At 45.8% G+C, this 25826-nt stretch overlaps 1 long non-coding RNA gene across 1 annotated transcript; it reads left to right on the plus strand.

Annotated features, from left to right (window-relative positions):
- Nucleotides 1-1114: 1114 nt before the first annotated feature.
- On the plus strand, nt 1115-25826 carry LOC124092837 (uncharacterized). Its single transcript, XR_006851705.2, has 4 exons — nt 1115-1276; nt 1694-1816; nt 23772-23875; nt 25701-25826. It is a non-coding gene; the product is annotated as an uncharacterized LOC124092837 (long non-coding RNA).

Genomic DNA, 25826 nt, shown 5'->3' on the forward strand with positions numbered 1-25826 from the left:
ATGTGTTAAGGGAAGAGTTGAATAGAAAGTCCTTTGCATTTGATAAAGTTGAGGTTCTTTTCTCCTGGCACTGGGGAGCCATGGAAGGTGGCACAGAAGAGCAGGAGCAACACTGCAAGCAGGGAGCCCATTGGAGGAACTTGTGGGACCAGAGATGGTCAGCCTTAGGGCTTGGCCCACCCACCCCCATGGAGGACTCAGATTCCCCCACCAGCCTACTCTGACCAGCTTCCTCCCCTTCTCAAAAGGACTGCCCTAAGCAGATGTGGCCTAGCTGGTCGGTGGAGCCCACCTCAACATGGTGCTCCAGCCTTTGCCATTGCACCAGGAACCCCGGGGGAGAAAAGCCCAGGCTGAGGGCTCCAGTGGACAGAGATCTCTGGATGGGTCCAGCCCTGCCCCCAGGTGCCTCTCCCTCCCGGCCTCAGTTTCCCGCGTGCTCCGGCTCTTGGCCTGCCAGGAGGCACTGGCCTATGGTCTCAGCACCGCACGGGCGGCGGGAGTGTCCCCGACATGTGGGGCTCCTGGGGTCCTCAGCCTGGGCGTGTGCTCTTCTCTGAGTGGATCGGTCAGCAAGCCCAGTGTGGGCAGTAGGACTGCGGGGTCCAGGCCTCATCTCGGGGGTTTCCCGTGGGGAGGGGCAAGGGCCAGGACCGGGGCCTGGTGGCTGGAGCAGGAGGGGCCGGCAGAGGCACGGTGAGCAGACTTGGCAGGCTTCCCTGCTGGCCACCCGGCCGGGGCTGGGACAGGGGCCGTTTCGTGGAAGAGGATCGAAGCCGCCCTGTGGGGTTTGTTTGCCTCTGACCTTTGCCTTGGCTTGTGCAAGGCCCTCTCGGTGGCCTTCACCTTTGCCTGGGGGACATGGCTCACAGGAGACCCTGCTGCAGTGGCCAGAGCAGCTGGGGGGGCACTCTGAGCCCCTCGCTGGGCTGTGGCGGGGGAGGCGGCAGGGCAGCCGCCACCTGCCACTGTCAGTCAGCCCAGCGGGCCCAGCGGGGTGGGTAGCGCGGGGCGGGGCGCCAGCAGGCCTGGGTGGATTTCCTGGCCCCATGAGCTCCTGGGGCCTGGCCCTGCGTGTCTGTGGGCTGGGTGGGGAGGTGTGCCCGAGGTCAGGGCCAGGCGGAGACACGCAGGCCGGCGTATGTCGGTGCCACTGAAGGAGGGCCAGTGAGGGTCCTCTGCTGGCTAACGCAGGCTCCATCAGGTCCGCATCCTCCTCTGGCAGGACTGGGCGGTGGAAGACGCAGAGGCTCTGGGAGCCAGCTAGAGACCCAAGGTGAGGGCGAGGCCCAGAGGGGGCGGCGAGGCAGCCCGTGGCTCAGGGTCAGGAGTGGTGGGGCCCAGGGCTCCAGAGAGGCCATCTTGGGAGAAGGCCTGGGACACTGGGTCATCTGGAAGGTCCTCTTGGGAGGCCACCTGTGGCAGCATGTCAATCCCAGGCTTCTCTGGGGGCTCCTTCTGTGCCAGGGCAGCCTGAAGGCCCCTGGAGGCCTTGCAGTTTCCACCAAGGCCACCAGGTTGAGGCCCAGATTCTTGGCCTCCCCGCCCCTGGCCTGCTGCTTCCTTGGCACTCTTGGGCAGGCATGGGCCATTCTCTGGGGATGTCCCTGAGTTGCCCGTCACCCCTGAGAGGTGGCAGGTGTGGCCCCTGAACAAGGGGGAAACTGAGACTTCCCTCACTCACGGCCCACAGATGCACCAGTCCTTGGGACAGCATGTGACACACAGTGAGTGCATAGCCATAAAGTGGGAAGCTGTGAGAGCCCAGGAGACACTCAGATGCCAGCAAGGCCCAGCACGGAGCCTGGCCCAAGGGGTAAGTGAGTCCCCAGCAGCACGTGGCAAGGCTCCTGTCACTGCCCCCGAGCACTGTCTGCACTGCATGTGTCCCCAGGGCACCCAGCACAACCTAGGGCCTGACAGCGGGTGGCACAGTGCTTGCCCTATAATGTGTGTCCTCAACTGCAGGAGAGGTGGCTACTGCAGGGCAGGACACAGGAGGGACCCGGCCACACTCACACCCCACTCCACTGACCACACTCCAAATCACACATCGCACACTGCAGTGTCCTTGCTATGAAGGCCCCAGCCTCCACCTCCACCCCCACACTCCACCCCCATGGTCTACACTCCATCTGCCATGGTCTACACTCCATCCGCCATGGTCTACACTCCATCCACCATGGTCTACATTCCAACCTTCATGGTCTACACTCCACCTCCATGATCTACACTTCATCTCCATGGTCTACACTCCATCCACCATGGTCTACACTCCATCTCCATGGTCTACACTCCACCTCCATGATCTACACTCCATCTCCATGTTCTACACTCCATCCACCATTGTCTACACTCCATCCACCATGGTCTACACTCCATCCACCATGGTCTACACTCCACCTCCATGGTCTACACTCCATCTCCATGGTCTACACTCCATCCACCATGTTCTACACTCCAACCTCCATGGTCTACACTCCACCCCCATGCCCACACTCCACCCTTCATGTCCACACTCCATCCATCACTCTCCATACTCCATTCTCTCCACTCCACTCTCCAGATTCCACACTTGTTGTCCGTGCTCCACACTCAGCCCTCCAACCACATGACATCCTCAAAGTCCCACACCTGTCATTCAGATCCACACCCTCTCCATGCCACATACCTGATTCTCCAGGCTCCACACTCCATTTCCAGGCTCCAAACTTCCTCCAGTAGGGTCCGCACTCTGTCCTCCATGCTCCAAGGACACCTTGGGCCCCACACTCTGTCCTCCATGCCTACCCTCAATCTGCAGGCTCCACACGCAGTCCTCCATGTCCTACACTCCGGCCTACAGGTTTCTCACTCACCTCGAGGCCCCACAATCCATCCTTCAGCCTCAAACTCTGTCCTCTGTACTCCACAATCTACCTTCAATGTCTGACATTCCCATCTCCAGGTTCCGCACTCTCCTTCCTGCCCGACTCTCCATCCACAATCCCTAGGCTTCCCTTCCACAATCCACAATGCATGGTCCCTGCTCTGCACTCCATCGTCCGTCCTCTCCACTCTGTTCTCCAGGTTCTGCACGACATCTACCAGGCTCCAAATTGCTTCCTCCCTGCTCCGCACACCGTCTTCTGTGCCTCCCACTCCACCCTCCAGGCTCCACACCCCACATTCCAGGCTCCACTCTGGCCTCCAGGCTTCACCCTCATCCTCTATGTCCACCCTCTTTCTTTAGGTTCCACACGCTGTCTTCCATGCCGCATCCTCCGTTTTCCATGCCCCCCACTCCACCCTCCAGGCTGCACACTCTATCCTTAGTGCTACACCCCCCACTCGATCTCTAGGCTCCACCCTGCACCCTCCATGCTCCATACTCAATCCTCCACGATCCACACTCTGGCCTCCAGGTTTCTCCCCGTCCTCCATGCCCCCTGCTCCTTCCTTCAGTCTCCACTGCATTCCCAGGCTCAAAGCTCCATCCTCCAGCTCCCACACCCTCCTCCATGCCTCATGGTACGTCCTTCAGTCCCGAAATTCTTTTTGATCATCTCAGAACACATCCTGCCTGCTCCACATTCTGTCTTCCACCCTCACCTCTCCACACCCCACACTCCACCCTCAGGTTCCTCTCAGTCCTCAGTGTCCCACACTCTGTCCTCCACGCTCCGCACTCTCTGTATCCCCGATCCCTCTGTCAGTCTCCATCCTCCATTCTCTCCACCCCACGCCCCACACTCCACCCTCCATGCCCACTCTCTGTCCCGGGCTGCTTGCTCTTTTTACCCTTCATGCTCCACACTTTCCTGCCTGCTGCACACTCCCACATTTCATTCCCCACCTCACCTGCACCCTGAATCACCCACACTCCACCCTCCTGCTCCACACTCCATCCTCCAGACCCTACACTCCCTCCTGGAGGCCCAACACTCTCCTCCATGCTCCACTCGGTCTTCCATGATCCACGCTCTGGCCTCCAGGTTTCTCCCATCCTCCATGCCCCAGTTCATCTTCAGCCTCCTCATTCTGTCCTCCAGACGCCACCATCCGTCTTCCACACACCACACTCTGTCTTGAGGCCCACACCCCTCCTCTATCCCAAGACATTTCCTCCATGGCCTGCACGCCACCCTCCACACTGCACATCTCACCCTCCGTGTCCACACTCTTCCCCAGGTTCCTCACCTACTCCACGCTCCATCCTGCAGCCTCCGCACTCCATCTTCCGTGCTCCAGGCTTTGAGATTCATCTTTCATCCTCTCCACCCTTTCTCCAGGTCCCACCACTCTGTCCCTCAGGCTTCTGCGATCCACACTTCCTCCTCCATTTCCCAGGCTCCACCCTGCAGCCTCCACCCTTTGTTTTCTAGGCTCAGAACTCCCTCCTCCCAGTCCGCACCTTCCTCGTGCCTTATGCTCCCTCCTCCAGGCCCCACACTCCATCTTTCCCTCTTTCCACCCCATTCTCCACGCTCCACACTCACTCCTACTTGTCCACACTCCACTGTCAGCGTCCCACACTCTGTCCCTCCATGCCCCACACTCCGTCCTTCACTCTTCCCACTCCATTCTCCCACTGCACACTCTGCTCCCAGGCCTCACTCTCATACTCCAGGGGCCACATTCAGACCTCTGGGCTCACCCCCTCCTCCATGCTCAGCTCTCTGTCCTGCAGGCTCCACATTTCATTCTCCAGGCTCGCACTCCCCTGCGTGCCCCACACTCTGTCTTCCATCCCCCACACTCCAGTGGCAGCTCCACACTCCATTCTTTGTGAACCACGCTCCATCTTCCAGGCTCCAGACTCTACATTCCCTCCTGGAGGCTCCACACTCTGTCCTCCATGCTGCACACTCTGACCTTCAGTCTCCACACTCCATCCCCCATGCTCCACACTCTCTCCTGCATGCTTCCAACTCAATCTCTAGGCTTCACATTTCTTCCTCCAGACTCCAAATTCCATCTGCCTGGCTGTGCCCTCTCTTCCATGTCATATATGCCATCCTTCAGGTCTCATTCTCTGCCCACCATGCTCCACCATTCATTTTCCTTGATACACACTATCTTCCTTCCTCTCCACTCCGTTTTCCAGGTTCCACACTCCATCTATTATGCTCCACATTCAATCCTGCCTGATACCCATTAATCCTCCATGTCCCATACTCCTCCTCCAGGCCCTACCCTCCTCCATGCCCCTCACTCCATTCACATGGATTCACATACCATCCCCATTGCCCACACCCTGTGCTCCACACTCCACATTCTATGTCTGGGTTTCCGCACTCCATTCTCCTGGCTTTGCCTTCTGTTCTACGTGCCCCCACTCAGCACTCCAGGCCTCACACGATCCTGAACATTGCATATGGCATGGCCCATGCTCCACACTCTGTCCTCCAGCTTCCAGACCCTCCCACATTCCCCACACTCTATCCTTCAGTCTCCACTTCAGGCTCTACTCTTCAAGTCTGTCTTCCATCCTTTCCACTCCATCCTCCATGTGCACACTGTCCTCCACGCCTCACAGTCCACCCTTCGTGCTCCACACTCTGTCCTCCAGGTCCACACTTTGTCCTTCATGTCTGAACTTTATCCTCCAGACTTCACACTCCGTTTCCCAGGCTCCAGACTCCCTCCTGGAGGCTCTGCACTCTGACTTCCAGGCTGTACATTTTGTTCTTCAGTCTCCACACTCTGTCTTCAAGGTGCACACTCCACCCTCCAGGCCCCACCTCATGTCCTACATGGTCCACAGTCTCCCAATCCCCACACTCCATCCTCCAGGCCCCACCTCATGTCCTCCATGCCCACAGTCTCCCAATCCCCACACTCCACCCTCCATGCCCCACCTCATGTCCTCCGTGGCCCACAGTCTCCCAGTCTCCACACTCCATCCTCCAGGCTCCACAGTCCATTTTTCAGGCTCTAAACACTCTTCTGTAGGTTTCCCACCATGTCCTCCATGCTGCACATTCTGTCCTTCAATCTCCACAATTGAACCTTTCCCCCCACACTTTGTCCTTCATGCACCACAATTCATCCTCCAAGTCACACACTCCATTCTCCATGTTCCACACTCCATTCTCCATGTTCCATACTCCATTCTTCATGCTCCTTACTCAGTACTCCATGCTCCACACTCTGTCCTCCATGTCCCACTTTCCATCCTCCTGTTTGTATACCCTCCTTCATGTCCCATGCTCCATTCTTCTGTCTCCACGCTCCACTCTCTATGCTCCACAATCTGTCCTCCATTCTCCACGCTTCATTCTCTCCACTCCATCCTCCATGCCCCATACTCAGTCTTCCAGGCTCTGCTCTCTGTGTTTAATGACCTACACTAACCTTGCACAATCCGCACTCCATCCTCCATGCCCAACAATCCGTCCTACGTGCTCCACACGACATCCTCCATAATCTGCACTCCTCCAGGTTCCACATTTTCAACCAAGCCCCACACTCCATCCACAGTCTCTGCACTCTGTCCTCTGTGCTCCACAATCTGTTCATCATGTTCCACAAGCCATTTTTCATGGGCCATACTCCATCCACCATGCCCCACACTCCATCCTCCAGACCCACACTCCATTTTCCAGGCTCCATACTTCCTCCTGTAGGTTCCACACTCTGTCCTCCATGATCCACATTCTGACCTTCAGTCTCCATACTGCATCCTCCATGTTCCACATTATACCCTTTAACCCCACACTTTGTCCTCCATGCCCTACACTCCATATTCCAGGATCCACACTCCATCCTTAATGCTGTACACCACATCCCACATGCTTTACACTCAATCTCTAAACTCCACACTCAGTCTTCCATGATCCATACTGTGTCCTCCATGTCCCACACTCTGCCTCCGAGTTTCTCAACATGCTCAATGCCCCATGATCCATCCTTCAGTGTCTATACTCTGTCCTCCATGCTCTACAATCCATCTTCAATGTTCCACATTCCTATATCCAGGTTCTACACCTTCATCCAAACCCCACACTCCATCCACAGTCTCCAAACTCCCCTTCCATGCCCCACGATCCATTGTTTGTGTTCCACACTCCATCTTTCTTTCTCTCCATTTTATTCACCAGGTTCTTCACTCCACCCTCCAGGAACCACATGCCTATTCCATGGCCCACATTCCATCCTCCATGCTCCAGTCTCCCCTCCCCTATGCCTCATGTTCCATCCTTTAGTCTTAACACACCATCCTTTGTCCTCCACCCTCCACCCTCCCAACCCCACACTTCATTCTCCTTGCCCAATATTTTTTCCTCCATGCTCCACATTATGTCCTCCACGATCCATATTCCATCCTCCATCTCCTACTTTGTCTTATTTTCCCAATGCTCCACTCTGTCCTTCATCTGCCATTCTCTACACTTTATGTTGTAGACTCCACACTCCAGCCTCCATGCTCCATGCTCCATTCTCTAGACTCTGTACAATTCTCCATTATCCACATTCTTCATATACTGTTACTAAACTCCATTCTCTATACACATACTTCATTCTCTACTCTCCTTTCTCCTTACTCCACCATCCCCTATTCCTTATTCTCATATTCTGTCCTCCATATTTCGTTATCTATACACCATGATCTATACTACATATACCATTGCCCATTATTAATGTACCATAATCTGTTATCCATATGTCATTATCCACATTTACCTCAGTCTCCATACGCCAATCTCCGTTCTCCATTGTCCATATTCTGTATTCCATTATCCATTCTTCACTCACCATACCCAGTATTTTGAATGTCATTCTTCATATTTTATGTTCCATTTCCTGACTCCATTCTTCATAATAAAGATACCATGCTTTATCCTCCACTTCATATTCCAAGTTCCACACTTTAATTTTCATTCTCCCTTCTCCATAGTCTAATACCTATACTCCACATGCCATTAGCCATACTCTGTGTTCCATTTTCCATATTAGACTCCATTGTCCACTCAAGTTTTTAATCTATACTCCATATTCTAAATTTCTTATGCTATTTCCTATTCTTCATTCCCCATTCTCCATAATTCATTCACCATATCATTCTTCATTCTCTGTACTCCATTCTCTACACCATTTCCTATTATCTACATTGCATTCTTCATATTATATTCTCCATACTATATTTTCTGTAGTTCACATTCTCTGTTCTCTATAACCTATTCTCTAAACTTCACATTTCAGTCTTGATTCTCAATTCTTCTTACTCCTTGCTCTATATGCCATTTTCATGCTCCATTATATTTTCTTCATATTCCATCTCCTGCCTCCATTTAATTTACTACATAATTTACATCCATTCTCTACTACAAATTCCATAATGCAAACTCCAATCTTTATTTTCCATATTCTCTAGTCCATGCTGCATTACACATGTTCTAGTCTTCATTATGCATAATCATTCTCTACACATTTTCACACTTCATTCTTCATGTTCTATACTCTATTCTTTACACCTTAGTCTCCATACTCCATATTCTACACATAATCCTCACACTTCCATTCCCCATCTCATTCTCCACACTCCATACTAATTTTCCATTATTTATTCTCCATATGATATATGCCATACTATGTGCATTATTACATTCTCCATACCCCATTCTCCACCCTCTGTTCTCCATATATTGTATCACTTTAATTCTCCATATTTTTTTCTCCTATCTCCATGATTCCTTCTCTGTGCTCTACTGTAAGTTTTCTATGTTCCAATCTCTATACTCAATTTTCCATTCTCCTTTCTGAAGAAACTATTTCCTGGTCTTCGTTATTTATTCTCTATATTCCTTACTCCATTATCCTTATACTATATTCTATTCTCCATTCTTTATGATCTGTTGTTCATCTCCATATTCCAGTCTCCATATTTGTTACTCCATTATCTATCTTTTATTGTTCATATTTTATATATTTTTTTCCATAATGTAGTCCATTCTTCTTCATCCCCCTTTCTCCATTTCCATACTCTATTCTACAGTCTCCACACAACATTTTCCACTCTCCAGTCTCCATACACCATTCTCCATTTTCTAATCACCATGCTTCATTGTCTATTCTCTGTGATCTCTTATCCATATCCTGTACTCCATTATCTCTTTTCCACACTGCATACTCCATTGTCTGTACCATTATTCATTTTCTATACAACATAATCCATCTCTACACTTCAAACTCCTTTCTCCAGATTCTATGCTCCATTGTCTAGTCTTCATACTCTGATCTCCACATTCTAAATTCTTCATTTTTAATTTTAGCTTCTCTGTTCTGTGTACTCTGTGCTCCATTGTTCACTCTGTATATTCCAACTTCATTAAAATTGTCTATATTCAATTCTCCATAGTCCATATGGTATATTCCCTATCTCATTTTCCACATTCCATTTCCTATACTCTCCATTCTACTTCCTCCATATTCCGTACAACCTTCTCCATTCTTTATTAACCATGCTCCATTCTCAGTTCTTCAAACTCCACAAATCATTCTTCACATTCTGTTTTCCATTCCCTATATACCATACTCTGTTCTCTACACACTATACTCCATTCATCATATTCAGTACTCCTGTTCATTCTCCATACTCCATCCACCATTCTCCATACATAATGCTCCATTTTCTATGTATAATCATATTCCTCCCACCATTCTCCATTATCAAGTATCAGTATATCCATATTCTCTACTTTATTCTCCATATTCTATACTCCATTCTTCATCCTAGATACTTCATACTCTGTTTTCTGTATTACATTCTCCACACCCATAATTCATTCTACAGTGTATTATCCATACTCTACACTCTATTCTCCAATCCATAAAATATTTTCTACACATCATTGTTCAGATTCCATGCATCCTTTTTATACACTATGACATACTCTTTACATTCCATATTCTAAACTTCATTCTCTATTCTCCATATACCATGTATGCTACTCCTTACTCCAAATTCCATGCTTCATTCAATAAATTCTACACTTTGTTCTCTATTTTACTTTCTCCTCACTCTATTTCTACATTACTCACACTCCATAACTTATTTCTATATTCTATTCTTCATGCTATATAGTCTACATGCCTTTTCCCCTTTATAAGCCATTATTAATAATCCATACTTCACTTATCATTCATCATACACCATACTCCACTCACCATTCGCCACACTTATATCATTGTTAATATTCTATAATCTATTCTCTAACCTTTATTCTCCTTCATCCATCCTCACTTGCCATGCTCCATTATTCACATACTATTCTGTATCCTCTGTTTTATAACTCTGTATTCTATACAACATATGCCATTCTCCATACTTCACACTCCATTCTATGCTCTATTATCCATATTACATTATCTTCTGTCATAATCCATTCTACACATTCTATTCTTCATACTCCATATTCAATTCTCTACACTTACATTTTGTTATTCATTTTTATTCTTCTTATTCCATTCACTCTACAGCATTGTCCCTCCATACTTCACATTGTATATTTGTATTCTCCATTCTTTCTTATGTACTGTGCTTTTTCCATTCACCATAATCCGTCCTATACTCTCCACTCCATATTCTATACTCTGTTCTCTATGTTTAATACTCCATTCTTTCTTCTCTGTTCCTTACTACATTAATTGTGTTCTATGTTGAATATTCCATTATCTATTCAACATACTCTATTATCCATTCTCCAAACTGCAAAATTCATGTCCTGTAACCCACATTCCATATTCCACATTTCATTCTCCTTATTCTATTTTCCAACTCTGCATTATTCCCCATAAACATTTTCATATCACATAATCCTCCTCCTACTATCCATTCCATTCACCATTCCATAAACTGCTTTTCATACTCTATTCTTCATACTCGATACTCCATTTATTCCTATTCTCTATTTTCCTTGTTCCATTTACCACACTCCATTCGACATTCTCTGTATTGTATACTTTATACTCCACTGTCCATTCTACATACTTCATTCTCCTTTCCACATTTCAGAAATTCCAGACTTCACACTCTATAACCCATTCTCCATATTCCAACATTTCATTATCTATTGAACATTATTCATACTGCATTCTCCATTTTCCATATTCCTACCACATTCTCCACACTCTTGTAACACTTTTCATAGGCCATTCCCAATATTTCTTTTGCATACTCCCCATATTCCATTGTCCTCATTCTATATCACATTATCCATTTCCATCCTCCTATTGCACACACCATTCACCATATTCTATGTTCCATTTTCAATCTTCATTCTCTATTTTCCATTTTCCTCACTCAAATCAACAGATTCCATTTTCCATCTTACTACATACACCATGATCTATTCTCCACTTCGTATTCAATACTCTATTATTTATACTTAATTTACTTTTGTTTGTTCTCTTTATGTATTCTTTCCTTTTCTTTGTTCTCTATGTTTACTCTTTGTTCTCTATATTTATTCTTTTCCATATTCTCCATACACTTTTTACTCTGTACATTTTACTCCATTCTCAAGTCTATGCTCCATAGCACTTGTGCCATTTGTCGTTGTACTTGATCATCTCTTCTACTTTGTTCAAACTCTATTTGCCATGCTGCGTTTACCATACCCAGGCCCTATGCTTCAAACACCATCTAATTTTAAACTCCTTTCTCCATTCCATTCATAGTTCTCCATACTCTGTTTCTGGAAATCTTTTCCATTCTCCATACTTAATACTCCATTGTTTGTTATCTATACTCTATTCTTCATTTTCTCCACACTCCATTGTTGGTACTCCTGTAGCCATAATGTATACTTCATTCTTCATTGTCCATTCTGAATATGTTCCATTCTCCATATTCTATCTGCCATTTCCTGTACTCCATTCTTCATGTTCTTACTCCATTCTTCCTTCTTCCTTCCCCATACTCTAGTCTCCACACCCTATATTCCATTCTATATAAATATTTTCACATTACATACTTTATACTCCATTCTAATGTTAAATACACATTCTTATTCCATTATTAAGACCCTATTCTACATTTTTACACTCCACACAGCCAGTTCCATTCTCCACTCCTACTTATTCTCTATATTGAATTCTCCATACATTCAGTTATACTCCATTCTCAATATTACATTCTCCAATCCATTCTTTCTTTTCTTTTTTAAAAAAATTTAAATTTGTTTTAATTAGTTATACATGACAGTAGAATACATTTATGCACATTGATATATCATACATAGATGGGATACAATTTCTCATCTTTCTGAGTGTACATGTTGCAGAATCATATTGGTCATGCAGTCACATAAATACATACAGTAATCATGTCTGTTTCATTCTACTATCTTTCCTATCCCCACATCCCCTCCACTTCCCTCCCCAATCCAAGGTAATCTATTCTTCCCTATAAGTGCCCCCCACCTTATTGTGAGTTAGCATCTGCATATTAGAGAAAACATTCAGCCTTTTGGTTTTGTGGGATTGGCTTATTTTGTTTAGCATGATATTCTCCAATTCCAACCATTTACTGGCAAATGCCATAATTTTACTTTTCTTTAAAGCTGAGTAATGGGCTGGGGATGTGGCTCAAGTGGTAACACGCTCTCCTGGCATGCGCGGGGCGCTGGGTTCGATCCTTAACACCACATAAAAATAAAGATGTTGTGTCCACCGAAAACTAAAAAATAAATATTAAAAAATTATCTCTCTCTCTCTCTCTCTCTCAAAAAAAAGCTGAGTAATATTCCATTGAGTATATATACCACATTTTCTTTATCCATTCATCTATTGAGGGACACTTAGGTTGGTTCCATGTTTTAGCTGTTGTGAATTGAGCTTCTATAAACATTGATGTTGCTGTGTCACTATAGTATGCTGATTTTAAGTCCTTTGGGTATAAACCAAGGAGTGGGATAGCTGGGTCAAATGGTGGTTCCATTCCAAGTTTTCTGAGGAATGTCCATATTGCTTTCCATAGTGGTTGTACTGATTTGCAGTCCCACCAGCAATGTGTGAGTGTACCTTTCCCCCACATCCTCACCAACATTTACTGTTACCTGTGTTCTTGATGATTGTCATTCTGACAGGAGTGAGATGAAATCTTAGAGTAGTTTTGATTTGCATTTTTCTAATTGCTAGAGAGGTTGAACACCTTTTCATATATTTGGTGATCAGTTGTATTTCTTCTTCTGTGAAGTGTCTGTTCAGTCCTTGGCCCATTTATTGATTGGGTTATTTATTTTTTGGATGATAGGTTTTTTTTTTTAGTTCTTTAAATATCCTAGAGATTATTATTATTATCAGAGGTGCATGTAGTGAAGATTTTCTCCCAACCTGTAGGCTCTCTCCTCACTTTATTAATTGTTTCCTTTGCTGAGAAAAGTCTTTTAAATTTGAATCCATCCCATTTATTGATTCTTGATTTTACTTCTTGCACTTTAAGAATCTTGTTAAGGAAGTCAGATCCTAGGCCAATGTGAAGATTTGGGCCTATTTTTTCTTCTATAGGTACAGGGTCTCTGTTCTAGTGCTTAAGTCTTTGTTCTACTTTGAGTCGATTTTTGTGCAGGGTGAGAGATAGAGATTTAATTTCATTTTGTTACATACGGATTTCCAGTTTTGCCAACACCATTTGTTGAATAGGCCATCTTTTCTCCAGTGAATGTTTTTGGCACCTTGTCTAGTATGACATAACCATATTTATGTGGGTGTCTCTGTGTTCTCCATTCTGTACCATTGGTCTACAAGTCTATTTTTGTGCCAATACCAGGCATTTTTGTTACTATAGCTCTGGAGTATAAGGTCTGGTATAGTGATGCCTCCTGCTTCACTTTTCTTGCTAAGGATTGCTTTAGCTATTCTGCATCTCTTATTTTTCCAAATAAATTTCATAATTGTTTTTTCTATTTCTATGAAGAATGTCATTGGGATTTTAATAGGAATTGCATTAAATCTGTACAATACTTTTGGTACTAGGACCATTTTGACAATATTAATTCTGCCTATCCAGGAGCATGGGAGATCTTTCCATCTTCTGAGGTTTTCTTCAATTTCTTTTTTAGTGTTCTGTAGTTTTCATTGTACAGATCTTTCACTCTTTTGCTAGATCTATTCCCAGGTATTTTTTTTTGAAGCTATTGTGAATGGAGTAGTTTTCCTAATTTCTCTTTCAGTGGATTTATCGCTGATGTATAGGAATGCATTTGATTCATGGGTGTTGAGTTTATATTTTGCTACTTTGCTGAATTCATATATTAGTTCTAGAAGTTTTCTGGCGTCGTTTTTTGGATCTTCTAGATATCCTGTCATCAGAAAATAGTGATAGTTTGAATTCTTCTTAACCTATTTGTATTCCTTTAATTTCTTTCTTTTGTCTAATTGCTCTGGCTAGACTTTCAAGGATGATGTTCAATAGAAATGGTGAAAGAGGACATCCTTGTCTTGTTCCAGTTTTTAGAGGGAATGTTCTCATTTTTTCTCCATTTAGAATGATGCTGGGCTTGGGTTTAGCATATACAGCTTTTACAATGTTGAGGTATGTTCCTACTTTCTGCAGCTTTTCTAGTGTGTTGAACATGAAGGGGTGCTGCTGTATTTTGTCAAATGCTTTTTCTGCGTCTATTGAGATGATCATATGATTCTTGTTTTTAAGTCTATTAATATGATGAATTACATTTATTGATTTCCATATGTTGAACCAACCCTGCATCCCTGGGATAAATCCCGCTTGACCATGGTGCACTCTTTTTAATGTGTTTTTGCATGTAACTTACCAGAATATTATTGATAATTCTTGCATGTATGTTCATCAGGGATATTGATCTGAAGTTTTCTTTCCTTGATGTGTCTTTGTCTGGTTTTGGAATCAGGGTGATATTAGCCTCATAGAATGAGTTTGGAAGGGTTCCCTCCTTTTCTATTTCATGGAATACTTTGAGGAGTATTGGTGTTTGTTCTTCTTTGAAGGTCTTGTAGAACTCGGCTGAGAATCCATCTGGTCCTGGGCTTTTCTTGGTTGGAAGGCTTTCAACGGCATTTTCTATTTCATTACTGGAAATTGATGTATTTTTATTGTGTCTGAGCTCCTCATTCAGTTTGGGTAGGTCATATTTGTTGATATCTTCGACATTTTCTATCTTATTAGGGTATAAATTTTCAAAATAGTTTCTGATTATCTTTTGTATTTCAGATGTGTCCATTTTGATATTTCCTTCTTCATCTTGTATTTTAGTAATTTGAGTTTTCTCTTTATTAGCATGGCCAGGGGTTTATATATTTTATTCATTTTTTCAAAGAACCAACTTTTTGCTTTGTCAATTTTTAAAATTGTTTCTTTTGTTTTGATTTTATTAATTTCAGCTCTGTTTTTAATTATTTCCTGTCTTCTGCTGCTTTTGGTGTTGATTTGTTCTTCTTTTTTCTAGGGCTTTGAGATGTAGTGTTATTTGTATTCCTTTAATTTCTTTCTTTTTTTTTTTTTTTTTGGCTAATTGCTCTGGCTAGACTTTCAAGGATGATGTTCAATAGAAATAGTGAAAGAGGACACCCTTGTCTTGTTCCAGTTTTTAGAGAGAATGCTTTCAACTTTTCTCTATTTAGAATGATGCTGGGCTTGGGTTTAGCATATACAGCTTTTACAATGTTGAGGTGTGTTCCGACTATCTTCAGCTTTTCTAGTGTGTTGAACATGAAGGGGTGTATTTTGTGACTTTTTATTCTTTTAATGCATGAGCTCAACGCAATAAACTTTCCTCTTAGTACTGCCTTCATAGTGTCCCAGAGATTTTGATATGTTGTATCAGTGTTCTCATTTACCTGTAAGAATTTTTTATTTCATCCTTGATTTCTTCTAATATCCATTCATCATTCAATTGTGTATTACTAGTCTCTATTTGTTATAGTAGCTTCTATTTTTATTTTATCATTTATTTCTAATTTCATTCCATTGTGGTCTGATAGAACGCAGGGTATTATTTCTACTTCTTTGTATCTAAGAGTTGCTTTGTGACATAAGATCTGGTCTACTTTAGAGAAGGAGCCATGTGCTGCTTAGAAGGAAGTATATTTGCTCCTTAATGGATAAAATATTATATATATATATATATATATAAAGTCTAAATCATTGATTATAGTATTCAGTTCTATATTTTCCTTATTTAGTTTTTGATTGGAAGATCTGTTCAGTACTGAGAGAGATGTGTCAAAGTCACCCAGTATTATTGTATTGTGATCTATTTGACTCTTGAAATTGAGAAGAGTTTGTATAATGTACATAGATGCTCCATTGTTTGAGGCATAAATATTTATAATTGTTATGTCCTGCTTGTTTATGCAATCCATGAGTGATAAGTTTTTCCCATCCTTTCACCTTCAGCCTGTGGATGACTTTGCCCACAAGGTGAGTCTCTTGATGACAGCATATTGTTGGGTCTTGCTTTTTAATCCAATCTGCCACTCTATGTCTTTTGATTGATAAGTTTAGGCTGTTAACATTCAAGGTTATTATTGAGATATGATTTGCATTCCCTGTCATTTTGATTTATTTCTGGTTTTTGATTTGTCTTAGTTTCTCATTTGGTTGAATGTCCCTTTAGTGTGGATCCTCCTTTTGCTGGTTTTTACTTTTTTTCACTTCATCATGGAATATTTTGTTGAGAATGCTCTATAGTGTAGGCTTTCTAGTTGTGAGTTCTTTTCATTTTTGTTTATCATGAATGTTTTAATCTCATCTTCAAATTTGAAACTTAATTTTGCTGGATATCAAATTCTTGGTTGGAATCCATTTTCTTTCATATCTTGAAATATATTATTCCAGGATTTCCTATCTTTGAGGGTCTGGGCTGAGAAATCAGTTGAGATCCAAATTGGTTTCCCCCTATATATAATTTGATTTTTTTCTCTCACAGCCTTTAAGATTTATCTTTATTCTCTGTGTTAGTCATTCTCATTATAATGTGTCTTGGTGGGGTCTGCTGTAATTTTGTAATTTGGGGGTTCTGTAAGCCTCTTGTATTTGATTTTCCATCCCATTCTTTAGGTTTGGAAAATTCTCTATTTTATCATTGAAAAGATTTTCCATTCCTTTGGTTTGTTTCTCTGCTCTTTCATCTCTTCCAATAAATCTTAAATTTGGTTTTTTCGTGTTATCCCATAATTCTTGGGTGTTCTGTTCATGGTTTCTTACCATCTTCTCTGCATGTTCAACTCTACTTTCAAGGTTAAATATTTTGTCTTCATTGTCTGAGGTTCTGTCTTCCAAGTGGTCTAATTTGTTGGTGATGCTTTCTAATGAATTTATAATTTGGTTTACTGATTACTTCATTTTGAGGATTTCTGCTTGTTTTCTTCTCACAATCTCTAACTCTTTATTAAAGTGATCTTTTACTTCCTGTATTTTTTCTTTTTTTATAATATTTATTTTTTGGTTATAACTGGACACAATACCTTTATTTTACTTATTTACTTTTATGTGGTGCTGAGGATTGAACCCATGGCTTCCCACGTGCTAGGCGAGCACTCTACCGCTGAGCCACAACCCCAGCCCTGTATTTTTTCTTTGACTTCACTCCTTATGCTATCCTTTACTTCACATATCAATTTAACTATATACAATATGAACTCCTTCTTGGACATTTCTTCCACTGTGTTATTAGTGGCTTCTGTTGTTGAAGCATCTTGGTTTGTTTGGGGCACTTTATTCCCTTGTTTTTCCATGTTGTTAGTGTATTCTCCCATCTAAAATTATGGATCTAAGGCAGGATAATTTCTACCCCGTAGACCTATAGTGTCCCTGAAGGTTTGCAGCACTTTACCTTTATGGTGAGACCAATATCAACAGTACCCAGTGTACACAATATACAGCCTTAAACCTAACAGCTCCCGCTAAGGTGTCTACTGCTTTCTTGCACTGAACCAAAATGATGAGTTCAATAACTATCTATAGTACAAACAGAATATTGTTAAAACAATATACAGTTTCAAATGGTGGGTGAGAGAACAGAAGTAGTGTAAGTATGCAATATTCATGAGGGAAGAAGAGAGAAGCTAGAAGTAAAAATTCACAGGAAGAGTGGAAGAGGAGCCGACAGAGATTGGCTGTTGGTTGAGAAAAGTTGGAAAGAAAATAGACAAGAGAGAGGAAGAATATGAACAAAGAGAAAAAAATTAAAGACATAAGAATACAACAAAAATGCAAAATGCCAATCATATATCATTATCCTCCACACACTGATGCATAAAAAACCTGTTTCAAATATGGTAGAGAGATTACTGAATCAAAAAATAGAATAAGTCTTGCTGGAAAGTTGAACTGTCTCTGTCAGTGTTCTCTCAGCATCGCCAAACCCAGACCAGCCCTCACAAACCCAGTCTTTATCCCACCCATCTGGGCTTCAGACATCTCAGGATCAGCCACGCTGCAGTCCCAAGATCTCAGTGCTGCCCCTGCTTGCAGAGAGACCACCAGGGATCCACTCATGCAAAGGAGCAACCCCGAGATGCAGCATCAAGACAAGGGCCACCAGCACTCTCAGCAGGAAGACCCCAGGCTCCTCCAAACCTGCAGGCACCCCCACACTGGGCCTGCAGGTCCCAGCTGGAGTCCCCAGACGGAGGCTCTTGTGGTGGGAAACCTGCTGGCACCCGGGCCCTGACCCTGGCTGGTGTCCCCAAATGGGTGCATCCACATGCAACCAGACCTGGAGTCTGCCCTGAAGCAGTCCCCCAGGCTGTGGTAGCAGCAGCAGTAGTGGTGGTGGTTGGCAGCGGGCAGTAGGCCAGCGGTAGTGGCAGCTGCAGAGGCAGCGACAACTACAGCTGCGGGGGTCATTGTCTCCAGGTGATCTCCGGGGGTCAGCAGCAGGGTCAGCTTCAGTAGCGTCCAGGGCAGTGGTTTCTTCTGTGGCAGTGACACCCAGAAAGAAGACCTCCAGGCGATCTCAGGCTGGCAGCAGCGGAATCAGAGGCAGCAGCGGTGCAGGCGGTGGTTGGTTCCCATTCTTTCTCGATGTCTTTTACCCTTTCTATATATCACGGGCCACTGAGTTAAATCCCCAGTGCTTCTATTTTCATCTTGAGATAAGGTCTCACAAGTTGTGCATTTGGGCCTCCAACTTGTGACCTTCCTGCCTCCATCCCCCAGGTAGCTGGGATTCCAGGTGTGTGTCACCTGGCTTGTTTCCCATATGTTATATTCCGTTCTCTGCACTTGAATTCCTTTTTGCAGTCCCCATTGTCCAACCCGACCTGTTGCCAAAATCAAGATCCAGATTTTCACATTTTCTATTCAATCTGGGTTTTTCCATTTTCCTATCTTCACACTCCATTCCCCGTACTCTGCTCATTAGTATTACTTCCCCGCATTCTTCGGTTTCTATTCTTTATTTTCCATTTGTTTTTCTGCACACTTTGTACCTCTTTGTACATTTTTCTGCACCATTCTTCGTAGTACATAATTCTTATCCAGGTTCTACTCTCCATGTCTCCATTATCTATTCTCTTTTTTAAAAAATATTTTTATAGTTGTTGATGGATCTTTATTTATTTATTTGTATGTGGTGCTGAGAATGGAACCCAGTGCCTCACACACGCTAGGCAAGAGCTCTACCACTGAGCCCCAGCCCCAGCCCCGCATTATCCATTCTTAATGCTCTATTTTCTATCCTCCATGCTCCATTTTTCTTAGCCTGTACTTCATCCTCCTATATGTTTTACATTCTCCTTGCTGCACTGTACACAATTATTTCCCATATTCATACTCAGTTGTGATTCTTCATTTTCCATACCCCATACTTGGCACTCCATTCTTCAACCATCATATTCCATACACCATGCCCATCTTCATTCTCCATTCCACACTCACCATATCTATGCCCATTCAAATGCCCTTCTCCACTCTTCACTCTAGTATTCAATCTCCAGACTCCTTTTCTCATTCTCCAGATTCTAAACTTTGCATTCCATTTTCTATTCTCCATTCTCCACTCTACACAGAACATTTTTTATTATCCATTTCATTCTTCATTCTATAACCCCTTCTCCATTATCCATGCTCCATATTCCATAATCTTTTTTCCATATACTGTACTCCATTCTTTTTTTTTAAACTCAGGGACACTCAACCACTGAGCCACATCTCCACCCTATTTTGTATTTTATTTAGAGACAGGGTCTCACTGAGTTTCTTAGTGCCTTGACATTGCTAAGGCTGACTTTGAACTCGTGATCCTCCTGTCTCAGCCTCTCGAGCCACTGGGATTATAGGTGTGCATCACAGCACCTAGCGGTACTCCATTCTTCACATCCACTCTCCTTACTCCTTTCACCACACTCAATTCTCCAGTCTTTTGACTTGACAATTAGTACTTCATTCCACCTGCAACATTCCCTTCTTCTTTCTTCATTCTCCATACATAGCACTCCACCCCCTAGTCCACCCTTCCTTCTCTGCTGTTCATATTCGACACAACATTCTGCACACACTGTTCTTTATACCACCCTCCTCATACTACAGTCTCCATCCTGAACTCTCTACAATCCATTCTCTGTTCCATATTCAATACTCCAGTCTTCATCCTCTTTTCTTAAATCCCACTCTCCATTCTCTGTATTCCAGCCTTTTCCTCTATTCTCTAACTTAAATTTCCAAATTCCAATCTCCTTAATCCCTACTCCATTCTCTAGGCATCATTATCCATACTTTATATACTCTATACTCATACTTTATATCCATTCTTTGTTTTCCCGTCTCCATAGTCAATTATCCATACCCCCTTCTCCACTCTTTGTTATCAGTACTTCATATTCCAATCTACATAGTGTATACTTCATTCTCAGCCTCATTTCCCCTATTCTACTTTCTAGTGTCCAATCTTCATTCTTCATACACTACTCTCCAACTCCGAACTCCACACTCCTCAATTCCCCATTCTTAATACTCCATTTCCTACATAAACCAATCCGCTTATTCCATTTTCACTACCTTTCTTCAGTTTGTATGCCCTGTACTCCAAATAGCATACTATGATTCCCATTCTCTGTACTCTCTACTTAACAACATATTACATTGTCCATAGTAGACCCTGTTAAAAAAAACAAGATTGGTGTATGGATTATGGAATTAGCAATAGAAGACTGGTGAAGGACTTGGAATACTCAGAATGGAGTATGAACTATGGAAATAAAAAAACGGGAATAATAGAATATGGAATATTGAGAATCTAGTTGTAGAATGAATGGTGCAGTTATTATGCTGTATTGTTTAGAGTATAATGACAAAGTTCCCATACATGCAATTTCTTGTTGATTGAATCTCAGATGTGTAATCCATGTGCATTAATCTGTGTTACATTACTATAACCAAATACCTGAGGCAGGCCAACTTTATGAAGAAAAGGGTCTTATTTACCTCACAGTTTTGGAGGCTGTGCTTGGACCGTGTTTGTTGGTTGATGGTGGGTGCTGCTTGGCCCTTAGCTGTGTGCGGCCTCTGGCGAGCACCTCCCTGGAAGTGAGGAGGCTCCAGCTCCCACCCTCACTGGTGTTCCGTCTCTCCCAAGGCTGAAACACCTTGGAAAGTCAGGATTTCTGCCTCTGGTGTCCTCAGGCCTATCGGCTCATTCTATCCTGGACAGCTGCCGCCTCCTGCAGAAGCCCCTCCCCATCCTCCCTGGCCCTCAGCAGAACTTGGCTCTGGAGCCCTGGTTGCAGGTTCCGTGTTCTGCCCAGTCCCTGCCACCTTGGGGGCCTCTTGCAGCCCAGTTTTGCAGCAGCCTGTGGGGACTTCCGTGGTGCTCAGGCATCAGGCCCTAGGGTGGACACCACCTCTCCTAGGTGGGTCTGCGGTGCACTGAGGCCAGAGCAGGGCCCTTGGTGGGAATCTAGACAGGACGGGGTGGGCATCAGGGGCCCTGCAGACCTGGAGCCAGCCCAGGCCACCAGCCCTACAGTAAGCAGCACGTATGGCTGCCAGGCTGCAGTGGCCAGTCCCCGCCCTGACCGAGGATGTGGTGTTCAGAGCCACAGCCTGCAGGACAGCGAGCATAGGAAGGGGAAGGCCGAGGGGCATCAGGGACCAGGAGAGAGAAGGACCCTCCCCCATGGTGCTGTTGCCCTCCTCACCTGGAGCCAGAGACAGCCACGAGGCGGGGGCCCACTTGCTCCTGCTCTGCCGCCAACTTCCTGGAATGGGAGAAGAGGGGCAGGGGACGAGGGAAGCGGTGGCCACTTACCCTCTTCAGTGATTGCGGGTGTGGGGACTGGCCACTTGTGGGAAAGAGGCTGTTGATGAAAATGGAAGAATGGGTTTAACCCAGGAGAGTCCATGAGCTGTGGACCCTTGGGCTGGGCACGGGCTGCTGGGAGGGCTAGGCCTCCATCCTGCTCCCCCGGACAAAAGCCTCATGTATTTTCAGGAGAAGTTGAATTTGCACTAATTTTACATCAGGGAAGATCTAACCGGTCCCCAACTCACAGGGGAATGCAGGGTGACCCTGCCCAAAGCTCCAGCCTGGCTCAGCTCTGGCTCCAAGGGACTGCGTACTTTCTGGGGTGGTCAGGGCTCCAGTTCCTCCCCTGGCGGGGCTGCATGTTCCCACAGTCCATGGCAGGGCCGATGGGGCCAACGGGGCCACCCAGCAGAGTGCAGGCTGCTCAGCCCGGCCACCTGACTCTCCAGGAGCAAGGCTGCCCGCGGACTCCCCTGACGCTGGGACGTCACTGGGATATGGGAATCCCCACTGTGTTCAATGGAAACTCCCCACAGGAGCGAATGTAGGGACCTGAGTAAGGAACTTTCTATAAACCTGTCACCTGATTGTCACCCCTCAAGGCCTCTCTGCTCCACCCCTGTGTTATCCCAAAGCAACGCTTTACTTTGTTTTGTTGTGGTTTTTGTTGGTTGGTTGGTCGGTACCAGGAATTAAACCCCAGAGGTGACTGGCCACTGAGCCACACCCCAGGCTTTTTTATATTTTATTTAGAGACAGGGTCTCACTAATTTACCGAGGCTGGCTTTGAACTCACCATCTCCTGCCTCAGCCTCCCAGGCTGTGGGGATTACAGGTGGGCGCACCGCCCCCCACTTACTTTTGTTTCATGCCATCTTTATTGCGACCTTCATGAAGGTTTCATTAAAATAGAGAAATATGAAATTAAAGTTGGTGATGCAGTGAAGTGGTTTTGCATCCTGTGTAGGAACAGGAGTCAAGTCCATTGGCACAGAATCATCTCCGCCCGTGTGTCAGCCTCCAGGTAAAGCCACTCACAGCAGTGACGACGAAGCACATCTATGTCGGCTCTACCTGCATTCATTTAGAATGTGGACTCTCTCAATAGCCTCCCCTTCCAATATTCTTATTTAAAGTTTGGAAACCCCTCAGGATGTGATCCACTGTCTATTGGTGTGGTGTGATTATACCAGCAGCGGGACGCGCTGTGAACTTCCGCGTGTGCGGGTGACACCATCAGTCAGCTTTACCGCCCGGTTCGCCCCTTGCCCTCCCCTCATCCTCCCCTCAACTCTCCCCTTCCGTTTCCAGGAACCCCCTTTCCCTCCAGCTTCCACTCAGCTCCAGGTCCCGCAGCCCCGTGCGTGGCCGGCTCGCGCCTGATTTCCTTCTTTATGGCCTTGTGAAGCCCCGCAGCGTCTCTGGACAACTTGACCCCTGTCCGTGGACCGGAAGGTTCATTTCTAACTGCAACCGGACAAGCGTGAACACACGGTGGGAAAGGTGGCCGTTCCCACACCAGGTCACACTGAACTCCCACAGGCCTTCTCTTTTCTCCTCTAGATAGAACACCGTGTGGCAGCCAGGACAGTGACTGAGGGACGATCAATGTCACACGCCCAGCTGGGGACCCCAGGGCCCTGGCATGGGCTCCTACAGCCTCAGAGGTGAGTGACCTCATTCCCCCATGGCCATCCAGCTGCAGGGTGCAGCCCAGTGCAGGTGGCTTTGAGGAGTGGGTGTCAGCAGCAGCCACTGCCCCTTGTGGCCCACCAGCCTGTTCTCCACCTCCTGGAGCCACCTTGTCCCCTCGGAGGCTGATGGCCAGGTTGCTTTCCATGGCTGGTCTCAAGCTAGCCCAGTAAGGGAGAGGCCTCATGCCGCTGGTGGCCCTGTGGCTTTGTGTGCGGCCTGTCACTCCAGGGGCCTCCCACTGTGACAGCAGTAGTGGGTCCTGTGTGCTCAGGGACAAGGTGTATCTGCTGCCATCCACAGAATGCCGCTTTTTTTTTTTTTGGCAGAGCTGGGGATGGAAACCAGGGCCTTGTGCACAACATGTAAGTGCTCTACCACTGAGCCACATCCCCGGCTCTTTTTTTATTTTTTTATTTTGAGACAGAGTCTCGCTAAGTTCCTGAAGCTGGCCTTGAACTTGAGATCCTCCTTCCTTAGCCTCCCGCGTCACTGGAATCACAGGTCTGTGCCACCGAGCTCAGCAGACTTCTCTGTTTTAAAAATAAAAGGAGTAGACTCTAAATGACAATCAAAAGTGCGTGGAGTGGACCCTTAGGCCAGCAGTGGGGGTGTTCACGCCCCCCAGCATCGGGCGAGTGTGCACATCACACCTGGAGCTACTGTGATCACTGTGACGTCACAGGGTGATGTGGATCTCCTATATGCCACCCACCACTGTCCAGGATGTCATCCTGTGGCTTGTGCCCGACCTGGCAAGCCTCACTTTTGGGGTCTGCTCTGTGCTGCTGGAAGTGAGGGGAGCCTGGTCCAGCCTGCCTTGCAGGGCAGAAGGGAGCACACTGGGCAGACTGTGAACCTCTGGCTCCCCTCGCCCAGGTCCATGTGGGTGACCAGGATGGCCCGACTTGAGCCCCCCAGCATGAAAGGGGTGGTGTCCACACTGCTGTCCCTCTCTTGTCTCTCCTGGGTGGAACACCGGTCTCCAGGGCCCTGGTTTCACTCAAGTCCCCCTTGGCAGCCCAGGTGCTGCAGCCATGCTGACCAGGGTGGTGGATCCCCTGAGCCCAGGAATCCAGGGGCAGGAGAGATGCCGACTGGTTTGGGGCCTAGGGATAGGCAGGCATGTTCTTAGCTGACTTGGAGCAGCGTCTGGGGTACAGATTCAGGCTGCTGACCCAGATCTGAGCCTGCAGCCATGGAGCCTGGAGAGTGCTTGCCTGGGTCATGGGCAGCCCCAAGGGGCTCACGAGGAGGGGGAGGGCCTAACATAGGGGCAGGTATTAGTGTGGGGGGCAGCAGGAAGGCAGGGGAGGAGCAGTCACGGATGTGGCATCGAGGGTCCTTGGTGCCCTTCTGGGGGATCAGGGGCTGGAGGGCGGGGAGTCAGTGTTGAAGGTTTCCAGTCTGGGAGATGTGACGCTCTGGAGGGGGTGACAGCCGCGCAGTCTTGGAGTGAGCTTGGAAACCTAGTGATGGCAAGTTTCATGTCCTGTCTGTTTTACCACAATAACAAAGTAGTAAATCCATTTGTTTCTTAATCCACTTCTGGACTACTATGCAGAAACTTGGCCCTGACCAGAATACTCACTTAGTGTAGTTAGAAAAGCTTATCATTGTTTAACAAATGGGAAAGTTGTTTATTCTGCCGCGCTCTGGGAAATCCTTAGTGTCTTTGAAATGCTCTCGTTCGTTCGTTGTTTAAAAGTGGAGACTGTGCACCAGGACTGCCTGGGCCACGTGCCTCTGTGAGGTTCCATTTGGTGATAAAGACCCAATCTCGCCTCCTTGTCTCCCCAGGCAAGTGGTGGACAGGTGGCCATTGTCCACTAGCACCCTTGGCCCTTTATGAATGGTCCACGGCTGCTTCTGAAGGCCCGAGTGAGCCGTCAAGCAGGGACCCCAGGCCACGGTGCCAGAGCTGCA

This window comes from Marmota monax, unplaced genomic scaffold (genome assembly GCF_021218885.2).
Source record: "Marmota monax isolate L192 unplaced genomic scaffold, Marmota_monax_Labrador192_F-V1.1 WCK01_AAM20220418_F8-fsc00038, whole genome shotgun sequence".
Lineage (NCBI taxonomy): Eukaryota > Metazoa > Chordata > Mammalia > Rodentia > Sciuridae > Marmota > Marmota monax.